Source organism: Dama dama, chromosome 26, assembly GCF_033118175.1.
Source record: "Dama dama isolate Ldn47 chromosome 26, ASM3311817v1, whole genome shotgun sequence".
Classification (NCBI taxonomy): Eukaryota; Metazoa; Chordata; class Mammalia; order Artiodactyla; family Cervidae; genus Dama; species Dama dama.
This window is the reverse complement of record NC_083706.1, coordinates 44516625-44533701: the sequence shown is the minus strand read 5'-3', so window position 1 is coordinate 44533701 and position 17077 is coordinate 44516625.

The following is a 17077-nucleotide window of genomic DNA, read 5'->3' as shown; positions in this document are numbered from 1 at the left end:
AGGAGGCCTTACAAATAGCTATGAAAAGAAGAGAAGCAAAAAGCAAAGGAGGAAAGGAAATATATACCCATTTGAATGCAGAGTTCCAAAGAATAGCAAGAAGAGACAGGAAAGCCTTCCTCAGTGATCAGTGCAAAGAAATAGAGGAAAACAGCAGAATGGGAAAGACTAGAGATCTCTTCAAGAAAATGAGAGATACCAAGGGAACATTTCATGCAAAGATGGGCTCAATAAAGGACAGAAATGGTATGGACCTAACAGAGGCAGAAGGTCTTAAGAAGAGATGGCAAGACTACATAGAAGAATTGTACAAAAAAGATCTTCATGACCCAGATAATCACGATGGTGTGATCACTCACCTAGAGCCAGACATCCTGGAATGTGAAGTCTAGTGGGCCTTATGAAGCATCACTACAAACAAAGACAGTGGTGGTGATGGAATTCCAGTTGAGCTATTTCAAATCATAAAAGATAATGCTGTGAAAGTGCTGCACTCAATATGTCAGCAAATTTGGAAAACTCAGCAGTGGCCACAGGACTGGAAAAGATGTTTTCATTCCAATCCCAAAGAAAGGCAATGCCAAAGAATACTCAAGCTACTACACAACTGCATTCATTTCACATGTTACTAAAGTAATGCTCAAAATTCTCCAAGCCAGGTTTCAACAATATGTGAACTGTGAACTGGTTTTAGAAAAGGTAGAGGGACAAGAGGTCAAACTGCCAACATTGGCTGGATCATCAAAAAAGCAAGAGAGTTCCAGAAGAAGATCTACTTCTGCTTTATTGACTATGCCAAAGCCTTTGACTGTGTGGATCACAACAAACTGTGGAAAATTCTTAAAGAGATGGAAATACCAGACTACCTTACCAGCCTCTTGAGAAATCGGTATGAAGGTCAGGAAGCAACAGTTAAAACTGGACATGGAACAAGAGACTGGTTCCAAATTGGAAAAGGAGTACGTTAAGGCTGTATATTGTCACCCTGCTTTAACGCACGTGCAGAGTACATCATGAGAAATGCTGGGCTGAATGAAGCACAAGCTGGAACCAAGATTGCTGGGAGAAATATCAATAACCTCAGATATGCAGATGACACCACCCTTATGGCACAAAGCAAAGAACTAAAGAGCCTCTTGATGAAAGTGAAAGAGGAGAGTGAAAAAGCTGGCTTAAAACTCAACTTTCAAAAAAGCAAAGATCATGGCATCCAGTCCCATCACTTCATGGCAAATAGATGGGAAAACTGTAGAAACAGTGGCAGACTTTATTTTTCTGGGCTCCAAAATCACTGCAGATGGTGATTGCAGCCATGAAATTAAAAGACACTTACTGCTTGGAAGGAAAGTTATGACCAACCTAGATAGCATATTAAAAAGCAGAGACATTACTTTGCCAACAAAGGTCCGTCTAGTCAAGGCTATGATTTTTCCAGTGGTCGTGTATGGATGTGAGAGTTGGACTGTGAAGAAAGCTGAGAGCCCAAGAATTGAAGCTTTTGAACTGTGGTGTTGGAGAAGACTCTTGAGAGTCCCTTGGACTGCAAGCAGATCCAACCAATCCATCCTAAAGGAGATCAGTCCTGGGTGTTCATTGGAAGGACTGATGCTGAAGCTGAAACTCCAGTACTCTGGTCACCTCATGCGAAGAGTTGACTCATTGGAAAGGCCCTGATGCTGGGAGGGATTGAGGGCAGGAGGAGAAGGGGACGACAGAGGATGAGATGGTTGGATGTCATCACCCACTCAATGGATATGAGTTTGGGTGAACTCTGGGAGTTGGTGATGAACAGGGAGGCCTGGAGTGCTGCGATTCATGGGGTCACAAACAGTCGGACAGGACTGAGCGACTGAACTGAACTCTGAGTTTTTTTTTAATAGGATATATCACTTTGGATGTAGTGATTGATAACTGAGCAGATAAGATGAATTTTTGTAGAAAGACATACTAGGACAAAACATTAGCCGTCACCTTCAACATAATGTCATTGACACTGAGTGTTATTTACCACCCAATATCTCTTCTTTCATTCCCCCAACTTTTGGTTTGGTATGCAATATCCCAAAATAACAAACACAAATTCTAATCCTTTTTTTTTAGTCTAGATGTAACCAGCATAGTGTAAATAAACAAATATACAAAACTCCTCATTTTTCAGAAGACTAATAAAGTGGTTTCCTGTGATAATCTAGAACTTATGATTGTCAGTTTAATGTTGTTGTTCTTGCTTTCCCCTTTCCCGCTGCCCAATTTGGTGAGTCCTAGAAGAAATGTGAGACTTTTGTGGGGGCAGAGAGGTTAGGGGAAGGGGAGCAAGTATTCAGACTCAGAAGCAGAAAAGTGCCTGAAATGTTCAAGAAATAGCACACAAGTCAACATAACTGGAACAGGATGATCTTGTGGAAGACAGATAAAGCACAAGATGAGAACACTGAAAGGCCCTTTCAAATCAAACGATTTCACACTGAGACAGAAAGCTATTGGAGGGTTCTAAGCAGAGGAATGAACTGTTCTGAACTACTTTAAACAAACAGACAAAAAAAAAATGAGGAATAAGAATTCATTTGAGGACTGCCGCAGAATTCTAGTTATCAGACTTTAATTAAAAAAATGTTTTAATTGCGGTTAAAATACACATTACATAAAAATGACCATCTTTATCACATTTAAGTGTAGAGTGTTAGGTGCATTCACACTGTTGAGCAATCAATCTCACACATGGCACAATAATTTTAGTAGATATCCATTTTATAGTACAATACAGTCTACTAAATTTTTTTATGTGACATCTGCTTCATGAATAAGCTGATTTTATGATAACCACTTTAACAATTTTGAAAAATGCTGTTACTAGTTCTTTAGATTCATGTCCCTTTGTTACTGAGCCAGGTTCATTTGCCAGATAGGTGTCGAAGTTTGCAGCAGATACAGGATTTATTCATGAGACAGCCAAGTGAGGACTTCTGCATCTTGCTAAACTGAAACTTTTCCAATGAGGAGAAGGGGACAACAGAAGATGAGATGGCTGGATGGCATCACCGGCTCGATGGACGTGAGTCTGAGTAAACTCTAGGAGCTGGTGATGGACAGGGAGGCCTGGCATGCTGTGATTCATGGGGTCGCAAAGAGTCAGACACGACTGAACGACTGAACTGAACTGAACTGAAACTGAAACTCTATATCTATTAAACAATAATCCCCTCTCCCCCACTTCTCTCCCAGATCTGGGCAACTCCCCATTCTACTTTCTGTTTCCTCAAGTATGACCACTCTAGATACCTCTTACAAGCAGAATCATTCAGTGTTTCTCTATTTGTGATTGGCTTCTTTCACATTTTGTTAATTTCACATTTTGTTTATCCATTCATCCATCATTAATATTTGGGGTACCTCTACCTTTTAGCTATATGAATGATGATTTTATAAATATGGGTTTCCAGATATTTATTTGAGATTCAGCTTCCATTTATTTTAGCTATATACCCCAAAATGAAAATCTGGATCACATAGGCATTCCATTTTTAATTTTTCTTGAGGAACTGTCATACTATTTTCCATAGTGGCTGCACCATTCTGCATTTCATGCAACAATGCACAAGTGTTCCAATTTCTCTTCATTGTCAACAACTTTTGTTTCTTTTTTTTGTTTTTTTGCTTGATTTTTAGTGTTTTTTCCCTTTTTTTGTTGTTTTTGTTTTGTACTGAGTTGCTGTTTTAATGGATGGGATGAATTACTTTTTAGCAAGATTACTCTGGCTATTCTCAGGGGGAAAAAAAGGCAAGGAAGGGAAGAATAAATGTGTTTATATCATAATCCATTTACACACACACATAGAGCTAAAAGATAATATTAAACACCCTTTCTACATGAAGTTTGCTTTAATGTATTTCATTCTTTTCTAGTTTATTGTATTTTTTTAATAGAAATTATTTTTTGACCCACCTATGGATCTCCACCTCCTGCAATAAAATTATTATTTATCCTTTGAGAGAAATTCGGCATGGTGTTCAAGAACATCAACCCTGGAGGCTGTCAGCCTGTATTGACTTTGGGTTTTTCCACTTAAAGATATGTGTCCTTCATTGAGTAATTTAAACTTGCTGTGCCTCAGTGTCCTCTTCTGTAAAGCAGGAATAACAATAGTACTCACCTCATAAAGAATTGTTAATGGTTAGTTAATTAACACAGGAAATGACTTGGAACATCGTTTAGCATACAAGAACATATTTATTGGTTGCTTTATCTATAAATAAGTATTAATAGTTGGTATTAATAAATATTGCCTATTACCTTTGGAGAAGGCAATTCAGAAACTTAAGTACAGGTAGAGGAAGCATAGTGATTATAAACATGAGAACTGCAGTGGATGTATGACAATAAAAATGAAGATGCTGACATTGTGACCTTTATAATTGGTTGCTATCTAGAACACTGGACTGGGTCTAATGGTATAGCAAAACAAAATATGTGTAAGAGTTATTATTGCCTATGAAAGTGAAAGTGAAATCACTCAGTCGTGTCTGACTCTTTGTGACCCCATGGACTATACAGTCCATGGAATTCTCCAGGTCAAAATACTGGAGTGGGTAGCCTATCCCTTCTCCAGGGGATCTTCCCAACCCAGGTTTCCCGCATTGCAGGTGGATTCTTTATTGGCTGAGCCACCAGGGAAGCCCAAGAATACTGGAATGGATAGCCTATCCCTTCTCCAGGGGATATTCCTGACCCAGGAATTGAACCGGGGTCTCCTGCATTGCAGGTGGATTATTTACCAACTGAGATATCAGGGAAGTCCAATGAATGTGTGTTGGTGATATAGTGGTGAGCATAGCTGCCTTCCTAGCAATTGACCTGGGTTCAATTCCTGGCCAACACAGTAACTTTCATTTGGGCTTCCCTGATATTTCAGTATCACTATTGCTGTTAGACACCAACTAATTGCTCTTGATACGCAAGCCTGCTTAGTCACTTGAGTCATGTCCGACTGTTTGCAACCCCATAGACTGTAACCCACTAGGCTTCTCTATCCACAGGATTTCCCAGGCAAGAATACCAGAGTGGGTTACCATTTCCTTCTCCAACTCTTGATATCAGTTCAGTGGCTCAGTCGTGTCAGACTCTGTGTGACCTCATGAACTGCAGCCAACCAGGCTTACCTGTCCATCACCAACTCCTGGAGCTTACTCACCCTCATGTCCATTGAGTCAGTGATACCATCCAACCATCTCATCCTCTGTCATCCCCTTCTCATCCTGCCATCAATCTTTCCCAGCATCAGGGTCTTTTCCAATGAGTCAGTTTTTCACATCAGGTGGCAAAATTATTGGAGTTTCAGCTTCAGCATCAGTCCTTCCAATGAATATTCAGGACTGATTTCTTTTAGGATGGACTAGTTTGATCTCCTTGCAGTCGAAAGGACTCAACAGTGTTCTCCAACACCACAGTTCAAAAGCATCAATTCTTTGGTGCTCAGCTTTCTTTATGGTCCAACTCTCACATCCATCCATGACTACTGGAAAAACCACAGCCTTGACTAGATGGACCTTTGTTGGCAAAGTAATGTCTCTGCTTTTTAATACACTGTCTAGGTTGGTCATAGCTTTTCTTCCGAGGAGCAAGCGGCTTTTAATTTCATGGCTGCAGTCACCATCTGCAGTGATTTTGAAGCCCAAGAAAATAAAGTCTGTCACTCTTTCCATTGTTTCCCCATCTATTTGCCATGAAGTGATGGGACTGGATGACATGATTTTCATTTTTTTAATGTTGAGCTTTAAGCTGGCTTCTTCACTCTCCTCTTTCACTTTCATCAAGAGGCTCTTTAGTTCTTCTTTGCTTTCTGCCATAAGGATGGGGTCATCTACACATGTGAGGTTATTGATATTTCTCACAACATTTTGATTCTAGCTTGTGCTTCATCCAGCCTGGCATTTCACATGATGTACTCTGTGTAGAAGTTAAATAAGCAGGGGGACAATATACAGCCGTGACATACTCCTTTCCCAATTTGGAACCAGTTCATTGTTACCTGTCTGATTCTAACTGTTGCATCTTGACCTGCATACAGATTTCTCAGGAGACAGATAAGGTGGTCTGGTATTTCCATCTATATATACATATAATCAATTTAGGACAATAAATCAATCTGTCTGACAAATGAAGCTCTGACACTTAGACATTAGAGTTTTAATTCTGCTGAACATTAAAACATCCACATTAAAATTATTCTATAATTTGAAATCCCATTATTAAGATTTAAGACAAATTAGCAATGAAGTGTGTGTACACACACACACACGCACACACACACATATACATACATATATGCCTATGTTTTTTAAACAATTTTTACATGTAGATTTGCATGCATATATATTTTTAAATACATGGCTCTGCAGCAGTGTTTCTTTTCTTTGAAAGATTGATGAAAATTGACTATATTTTCACAATTAAAAAAATAGTACTTAATAGCAATTACTAATATCTAATTAACTGATACACCTTAAGTATAAAGTATTTTATCTTGTCACACTGTTTGGTACTCAAGAGAGAGTTTCTAAATTAGAAGATTTCCAGAAGAATGTTAATAAATAAGCAATTTTATTAAGATTTTTTGTCTTACAGTTTGACACAGACTCCTGCAAACACTTTCACTCTTGATTAGTAATAAAGTAATTTTCACTTGCTTTCACTATAATTGCTATTGAATTTCTATTTAAGATGTCTTACATATTATAATAAATATTTTGTTTCATATTTACAAAAGTAACAGCAATTTTTATTTATAATGTCCTATACTATTATATTTCAGCCACCTTGGCATAAAGAAGGGATTAATAAATAGTTTTGAAATGATAACTAAGGAGAGGTGTGATGGTGTTCTGATATGTCAGCTTGGCTAATGAAACACTAAGCATTGCTGGGAAGGTATTTTGCATATTAACATCCATAATCAATTGACTTAATAGGGGAGCTTATTCTAAATAACAATTTTAGATAATCTGGGTGGGCCTGATTCAGTTAGTTGAAAGACTTTTAGATCCAGGCTGATTTTCCCTGATGAAGATGAAATTTCACTTGTGGACAGCATCTTTAACTCACAAAGTTCTAGTCTGCCCTTCCTGATGACACGCTTTCTGTAATTCAGACCTGCCTAGTCCATCCCACAATCATTTTAGCCAATTCCTTGTAATAAACCTCTTAGTGTATGTTTCCTACAGGTTCTGCCTCTCAGGTTGAACTCTGACTGATAGAAGGTTACTTGTTATCTACTTTACCAGATATTAAAGCACAGTTTAAAGTTTTAATTGTCAGAATGATGGATGACCAGTATAAGGATCAATGGATTGATCAATGGAGGAGAGTAAATCTCCTCCTCCACTTCAAGACAAGAAATGAAAAAGTGGAATTCTAAATCAGTGGAACCTGTAACGAAATACAACATAATACCATTTTTAATCTGTCAAAAATATCTTAAAATGTTACAAAATAATGTTGTCATATAAAAGAAATAATTGCAATAGTAAAAAATTCTCAATTTTATTTATTATTAAAAAATTTTAGTAGTGAAAAACTTTCTTCACTAAAAGTCTTATTTAAAAAAACCCACCAGGAATAATAAAATTCAGCTATTTTTGTTGAAGCCTATTTGACATCCCTCAAAACCCACTCTTTCACTTGGAGAGAAGGTATCAGTGAAACCTCATCTCCATCTGGGGCAGATGGACAGACAATGAAAAATGATGGTAGGTTAATAAAACTGTGTTGCTTGCCCTTCTTTACATCTTTGCTTTCTCAAGATATTTATATTCTGCCAAAAAGGTGATGCTAGTGATAGAGAACCCACTTGCCAACACAGGAAACATAAGAGACATGGGTTCAACCCCCGGGTTGGGAAGATCCCCTGGAGAAGGGCATGGCAAACAACTTCTGTTCTTGATTGGAGAATCCCATGGACAGAAGAGCCTGGCAGACTACAGTCCATAGGGTCGCAGAGAGCCAGACACAACTGTTGTGACTCGCCACAAAAATTCTTTATCTTGATAGAAAATGTTGAGACATCTATGTGTCTTGCATCTTCTCCATCATTTCATCTGTGTCATTCAAAATAAACAGTAACCTTGTAATGAGCTCCAATCTCTGAATCCTTTAAGATAATAAACATACCATCCACCTCTAGCTGACCATCTTTCTTTTCTCAACAGTAATTTTATAAACATTAGTTGCTTATAGAAGAAAAAAAATTATCTGGATGATAGTTTTTGTAAGATTAGTCTTACATGCTAGCAAAGTAGTTGCCTGACTTGCTAAGTGTGGACCAAATATCAGCGAAGAATACATATCTCAGACAGGTTAATAGCTAATCTTAAAAGAAACTGACAATTCAGAATTTTCAAATATTGTGTTTTTATTAAATGTTAAAACTAGTGTCAAAAAGAATGCAGGTATATACTTAAAAGCTTCATCAAATATTTCCATATCTAATAGTTATTAATATTAAATCTGATAATTAAGTACTATATGCAGATAATATTTAAAATGGAATTTTTATCAGGAACATCCTTTGTATATCAATATGTACTATCTGTATGTAGGGCTTCTGAGGTCGTGCTAGTGGTAAATAACTTGCCTGCCAGTGTAAGAGACATAAGAAATGCAGGTTCGCTCTCTGGGTCAGGAAGATCCCCTGAGGTAGGAAACGGCAACCTGCTCCAGTGTTCTTGTCTGGAAAATTCCATGGACAGAGGGGCCTGGCAGGCTACAGTCCAAGGAGTCACGATGAGTTGAAAACCACCGAAGCAACTTAATACACAAAACAGCAGCACATCTATATGTAAAGGAAATCTGTTTGTTTATGGACTACATGTTCTAGAAGACAAAGGCATACGCTATCACTCATTACTTCCTTATCCTGTCTCCTGATTTTGTGTGTGTGTTTTCTGGTAATTTAGTCCATAAATTGATATTAAAAGAGGTTCACAGAGAGGAAGAGTATTCTTCGGGCAGAGGGACTGTCAGAACCTCCACGAAGTTTTTCAGCACCAAGGCATGAAGAAAAGAGTAAACTAATGTGGATTCAGGTCAGGCAGTCTGGTTATTGAATTTCAGGCAGGAATGAAGACCACTTATTGTAAGAAATCATTTCTGTCCTGAATCCTGCCCAACTGCCTGCCCATCATACAACCTATACTGGGCACGCTGCTCAGAAGACAAGGAAACTACTCCACGTGAACACCTTCCAAATATGTGGTATTTAATGTCTAGGATTTTATGGGAGAAGTGAGAGATTTGAGTAAAGAAGGATAAACAGAAACAATTTTCCCCAAGAAGGAAATATCCACTACAGTGCAAAACTTGGATCAAAAAGCTCTACTTCTATGTAATTATGTCTGCAAGGGCCTTATGAGGCTGCTCGTGGATCTCTAAGGCGTACACAGCTTTTAAAATGGAGTTGGTACCTCCATTTACAGTCCCTTCTAAATTTTCTAGAACTTAATCCTTCAATGTATTAATTTCTATTCCATCCTTGTTTTTAATTTAAAAATGTTAATGTGAGGGTTTTGAAGGAAATGTGATTTATAAATCTTATAAATATTCATGTAATTCACAGCCAAGGATATACATGTCATTCCTTTGAGATGATTAAATACCTTCCATCATTAGATGCTCCAAAGAGCAAATGCCAAGGAAATAAAGCTCTTGTATTAAATAGTATATTAAACAACACAGTAATAATTAAGCCCCCTGTGTTCAAAAGAGTAAGTTGTTAGTAGGTACATTAGATAGAATTATTGCACCTTATTCTTGGCATAAGATTCATAATCAAATTATTATTTTGTGTTTTGAATTCCCACAATAGGGACTTATGAAATTTATTAGTTGCTGAAAGGTAAGAGCTTATTTAACAGAATCTTTTTATTCTACATTTACATTTCAAAGATAATTTTATAAAAAAGGCTTTATTTCAATTACTATTATATTTTAAAAGAACTTGAAGCTTTATTAGAAGTTCTCTGTTTTCTAATGGGTAGACAAAATCTGATGCAGCATGCCTTTCTCACTAGAAAATATCAATTTTTATTTTTTGAAAAAAATATCAATTTTTAAGAATTTAAGTGCAAAGATATGGTCTCTTCCTGGAGATTGGCTCTGACTCCACCCCTTTTTTCACAAAAGACATGGAAAAGAGAATTTATACTCTCTATTTCCACTACATTCACTATTCCTAAAACCATTCCTTGAACAGCTACCCTGTAGAAATACAGGGTTGCATTAGATACATTACTTACCTTATCATGTGTATAAGTGAAAGTGGTAGTCAAAGTCACTCAGTTGTGTTCGACTCTTTGCCATCCCATGGACTGTAGCCTGCCAGGCTCCTTTGTCCATGAGATTTTCCAGGCAAGAATACTGGAGTGGGTAGCCATTCCCTTCTCCAGGGGATCTTCCCAATCCAGAGATCAAATCCAGGTTTTACAAATAATAATAATACATTGTCATAAAAGTTATTAAGTTCATATTAATATTGCTCACCCCTTAGCCCGTTGATATCTGAATTTTACTGCTCTCCATTGCAGACCAAGCTCACATAAAAATCTCACATATTTTACAATTAATAGAATCCAGTGGTATCTTCTTAATCATCTCCCTTGTAGGTTTTCCACAGCATTTGACAGGTATCAACATGACGGTTCAGCACTTAAATGAGTAGCACTGATGGAAAATTTCATTCAAGTCTCTTTCAAAGGATCTCTGTAATAGTAACACTCTGTTCTCCAGAATTAAACAAGGTTGCTCGGGTGTACATATCCTCTGCCTCTGGCATCCTGTGATCTCTTTTTCTCTTGTGTGTTCATGATGCAACTCTTGTTGTGAATCCCTAGATCTTTCCTCTTTGGTCAGTCTTTGTCTTTCTTTGTTGCTGTACCATTTTTTTTTTTTTTTGAATGCTGCTGACATAAACGTCTCCATTTTCACTAGCCCATTTCACTGCATGAGTTCAAAGTTCACTCTGCACTGACTTATAGATCTACATCTCTAGGCATAATTTCTCCATTATACATTCTAAGTATGATTTTCCAACTGCTGCAGTATGTTTCACCCTGAAAGTCTTTGTAATCATTTCAATGTTAAGTCAAAAATATTTCCTCCACATTATGAATTCATGATGCATTCTGTGTTATAGTTTTGAGCAAGTGAATTACATTTTCCCTTGGTTTCCTCATCTCTAGTTACTTAATTTGAGGAAATAGAAATATTCTCACAGTCTGGCCATTTTTTAAGGTCAATTTGCACATTTTGCCTTTAGACTCACTTGTCCTCAATCATCCATTCTTTGTTTCAGCTCAGTTTTCTGGGCATATGAAAGACTTAAGAATGGATATAGAGGTGAAACTAATGATATCTCCATTTTTTTTCTTGGTCAATATTGTCAGGTTTTTTTTTTGTTTGTTTGTTTTTTTCCATACTGTTTTAGCTCCCTGACCAGGGATGGAACTCTGCCGTGGGAGCACAAAGTCTTGACCACTGGACAGACAGAGAATTCCCTGAAATAGCTCTTCATATCATAAGTCAAGTTGACATATTTTACGAAACTATGTTTCAAGAAGATAAAAGCATTCACAACTAACAGATGGGCAAGTGCAAACTTTAAGGCAAAATTCATTAAATGCTTTGTTAATAGTGTGGTATTGAGAATTACCGTACTAAAATGCTAGGTTTTCCAGCAGATTGCTCAGTATTGGGGGATATGAAGGGTCATTATGGACCAGAAAGACAAGCAGAATAGAAAATTGAAATTTTCTCCTTAGGATAGCAGATACATACAAAGGATTAAACATCACACATTTGATGAGGGGGAAGTTAGCAGCTCATGCTCAGCTTATGACCTAAAAAGGAGGAATTCAATAGCAATTATGAGACCATTAGAATGAATCAATAGAAACTTATTTTGAAAAATAGAAGAATGCATAAAATAAAAATTTGAGTTCTCAGTCCAAACTAAAGGAAAATAAAAATGAGAACTAAAATGCTGAAATAACACATTGAGAAAAGGAAAGGTTAAGTACATAATTAAAAATAAATACACAGCTAAAGGTTTAAAACTCTATTAAAACTGCCTTACAGAAAATTGATTCAAACCATTCAGAATTCAGATTAAAATATGACCCATGAAGAGATAACAAATAATAAGAAAGAATAAAAAATTCAATATAAATACAATGAATTTCCTTAAGATGATATGAGTAATGGCTTAGTGATAATAATTGAAGAAGTAAGAGAAGAATGCTTCCCTGTGATGAAGAAATATCAGAAACTCCATGAGAGGACTCCCTACACTCTGAGACCAAAAGTATCCACAATTTCTAGGGCAAACTGCCACTGACTCTTGTTGCTCCAGACGTACAGTCCCCAAGTCCCAGTGGCATAGAGAAATAAGGAATTCTGCCTTGTGTCTCAGCAGATCCACTGGTGAAACTTTGTGGTCTCACCCAGGCCCACTCCCAAGTCTGAGAGTCAGATGGGAGGTAGGCTGGAGGTGGGTCTTGCCAGGATGATGATCTGCCCACCAGGTGTCTGCTCCACGTCCTGTCCTAAAACCCAGCCTGAAGGGTTCCTGAGTTAACCCTTCTCACGGCAATAGCAGAGGCCAAAGGGCAAGTCAGAACACATAAGGACACACCAAAGCCTTGCTTGTATCACACCACTCGACAGTTCACCTTCCAAAGCAAATCACATGGCTGAGCTACTTCAAGGAAATGTAATTCAAGTCTATCTAGTGGAGCCAAAACAAACTGCTGTTTCTCAAAGGAATTAATTCCATGAGGAATGCTTTTAAAAAGTTAGCAGCAGCTGGAAGAGAATGCCTACTTTCTTTGCTGTGATGAGAGACATGCTTCACATATTCATGGATTCATTAAACAACTCTATCAAGTTATTATTTGTGTTTTTCCTTTATAATCCTATTTCTAAATTAAATGTAATCTATAAATCATTAACAAAGAATACAGCTTGAATTTTGTCCTCACTGAACAAGAGGAAAAAACTTCAGTGCTATTGTCTTTTTTGTTCTAATAACAAATTATTTCTCCTTTTCCTAGTGATTCATTGATTTCTAAATATAAAAGTACTGTCTTCCTTTGGTGGGGTTTAGAAGTATGTCACCTCTATGATTCATCACTCATTTTAGTTAAATCAGTCCCAAAGTAATAAGCCTAAAGTCTTCTTTTCTGGCTTTCATGAACTCTAAAGAGGGCTGATCTGCTAGCAAAATACCATTTGTGTAACAATCCTTGAGTCTGTTATAAGTGTTTCCAATAAGTCAAATTCAATGGCATCACAAAATGAAAAATACTATTGGAAAGAGCTGTGTGAGGGATTTCAAATGTGAGATGGTATGTGAGCATGTAGGTGTGTGCGTGGTGTGTATGTGTATCGCATCTGCTTACAGTAATTACTGGGGATGGGTAGACAAATTTTATATTTTTTAGAAAGTAATAACTTATAGGAAGTATGGGTCAGAAGAAGAGACAAAGGAAAATAGACATTTTGGTGAACTGTTAGTTTCAACTGATACAGTCTTTCTGGAGAGAAATCTGACAATGCATAGTAAGGTTATGTGTGAATTGTTTTTATTTAAATATGGCATTATAAAATTGAAAAATACATGCAGGTGAGGAATGGTTAGGTTTTATTGATGAGAAATAAAATGCATTGTATCCAATAAGAAGAATTATTATTTACATCACTCATTATCAGAGAAATGCAAATCAAAACCACAATGAAGTACCATTACACGCCAGTCAGGATGGCTGCTATCCAAAAGTCTACAAGCAATAAATGCTGGAGAGGGTGTGGAGAAAAGGGAATCCTCTTATACTGTTGGTGGGAATGCAAACTAGTACAGCCGCTATGGAGAACAGTGTGGAGATTCCTTAAAAAACTGGAAATAGAACTGCCATATGACCCAGCAATCCCACTTCTGGGCATACACACTGAGGAAACCAGATCTGAAAGAGACACGTGCACCCCAATGTTCATCGCAGCACTGTTTATAATAGCCAGGACATGGAAGCAACCTAGATGCCCATCAGCAGACGAATGGATAAGGAAGCTGTGGTACATATACACCATGGAATATTACTCAGCCATTAAAAAGAATACATTTGAATCAGTCCTAATGAGATGGATGAAACTGGAGCCCATCATACAGAGTGAAGTAAGCCAGAAAGATAAAGACCAATACAGTACACTAACACATATATATGGAATTTAGAAAGATGGCAACGATAACCCTATAAGCAAAACAGAAAAAGAGACACAGATGTACAGAACAGACTTTTGGACTCTGTGGGAGAAGGCGAGGGTGGGATGTTTCGAGAGAACAGCATTGAAACATGTATATTATCTAGAGTGAAACAAGATCACCAGCCCAGGCTGGATGCATGAGACAAGTGCTCGGGGCTGGTGCACTGGGAAGACCCAGAGGGATCGGGTGGAGAGGGAGGTGGGAGGGGGGATCGGGATGGGGAACACATGTAAATCCATGGCTGATTCATGTCAATGTATGACAAAAACCACTACAATATTGTAAAGTAATTAGCCTCCAACTAATAAAAATAAATGGAAAAAAAAATAAAGCAAATTTGGCCTTGCAAAAAAAAAAAAGAATTATTATATTCTAAAATAAAGATTATTCCCAATAACTCTAATTACAGTTGCCAATCCTTATGGGTACAACACAAGGTAGTAAGAAATATTTGCAAGTGAAATAAATAACATTTAAGGACAAAAGAGAGATTCTGTTATGAATTCTGAACTGGAGTATTAGGTTGGATTTTAAAACTGTAGGCAAAGGGCTTGAACAGCAAATAAAAAGAACTGACTGAACCCAAATGCACAGGGGTATCATGAACCTCATATATTCTGGTCAATTCTGCAAATTCCAGTTCTTGTTTTATTTATCAGTTTCACTTTTACATTTAATTATATTTGCTTTTAATCTAATTATTTTCTCCAATTTTGTTATCACCTTTGTTCTTACTCCGGACACACATTTATTGATATTCTTTTTGTCCTTCTCTAGTATTTTGGCATATTGACTGTGGTACATGCTGTTATAAAATATATAAATATTTATAAAATACATAGTGTGGTTTTGTGTATTTTTAAAATTTAACTTGAAGTGGTATTGAGTTATTGATCATTTTGTAGCCTTTTCAGCTCAATATTAGATTTTCAATCAGCATTAGTACTTCTTTGGAGCATCTTCTATGTTTTAGTCACTTATATCCCTATTGATCGTGTTATAGGTTTAATTGTGTATCTCCAAAAGAAGATAGATTGAAGTCCTGTACCTCAGAATGTGACTTCATTTGGAAATATGTCCTTGCAGATTTAACCAAGTTCAGATGAGATCATGAGGGTGGGCTCTAATCAAATATGCTTTATACTTTTGTGAAAGAGGATGTTTGGACACAGAGATACACACACAGTAAAAACTTTCTGTGAGAGTGAAGCAGAGATTCAGGGAATGCTTCCACAAAGTCAAGGAATGCCAGAGACGATCAGCAGACTCGAGAGAGAGACAAGGGCCAGATTCTCCCTCACAGCCCCCAGGAGGAAGCCCCGGTGGACACCCTGACTTAGGACTTTGAGCCTCCAGAACTGTGAGACAATACATTTATTTCTGTTATACAAACCATCCAGTTTGTGGTACTTGGTTACAGTAGCCCTAGCAAGCTAACACAGCTAGCCATTTAGATTATCTATTGACCTCACTAGCTCAGAGGTTAAAAAAGCAAAAAAAAACAAACAAAAAAAACAAGAATCCTCCCGCAATGCAGAAGACATGGGTTCAATTCCTAGATTGGGAAGATCCCCTGGAAAAGGAAATGGCAACCCAGTTCAGTATTCTTGCCTGGGAAATCCCATGGACAGAGGAGCCTGGCAGGCTATAGTCCATGGGGTCACAAAGAGTCAGACAGGACTCAGTGACTAAACAACAACAACTGACCCCACTATGATAAATAATATTCTGATAAAATAATTTCATATATGTCCCTCTAGAGGTGTGTGATAGCTTATTCTGAGTTATGTGTCATGGACTAGGACGGCAGCCACATTATATGGTAAGTACATGATTAGTTTCACCACATACAGTCAGATTTCTCTCCAGAAGTGTTCTACCAGTTTATACTTGCTCTGCAGTGCAATAAAGGCACCTACTGCTCTGTTTCCTAAGCACTTTTTAGATTTGTCAGACTTTTGTCTGACAAATGAATTTTTAATCCGCTCTGCCTTTCTCCCTTTCTGGGAATTAGCTTTTCATAACATTTAGTCTTTTTCTAATTGAAGAGTAGGATGATTCTTTCCTTTCCTTTTAATATTTAGGAACAGCATTCAAGTACTTTTCCCCACTCTTTTGCTCTTTTTTAATTTTGTATCTTGTCTTTTGATGAACGGAAACTTTTTTTTTTCCTTTAGAAGAAATTCATTAATTTTCACCCTGATGGCTTCTGCATAAAACTGTGTGGCTGAAGACTTTCTCTGTACTGTGAAATCAAAGCACTAATTCCCCTCGCCTCCCCAATTTGCTTAAATTTTTTAAAATTAATTTTTAATGGAGTATAGCTGTTTTACAGTGTTGTGCTAGCTTTTACTGTAAGGCAAAATGAAACAGCCGTGCGCTCAGTCACTCAGTCGTGTCTGACTCTTTGTGACCCCATGAACTTTAGCCCGCCGGGCTCCTCTATTGAAGCAGCCACACATATACATATATTCCCCTCCTTTATGGACTTCCTTCCCATCCAGGTCACCACAGTGCATTGAGAAGAGTTCTCTGTGCTACATGATATGTCCTCATTAGTTATCTATTTCATACATAGTATCAATAGTGCATCTGTGCCAGACCCAATCTCCCAATACCTCCCTCTCCCTCTTTCTCTCTTGATATCCCTCTATTTGTTCTCTGTATCTGTGTTTCTATTTTTGCTTTGCAAATAAGGTTTGCTGTACACATCAAAGTCTCTGATTCACATTCTTTTCTCTGGACTGTGTGAGGCAAAAACAACATTTATT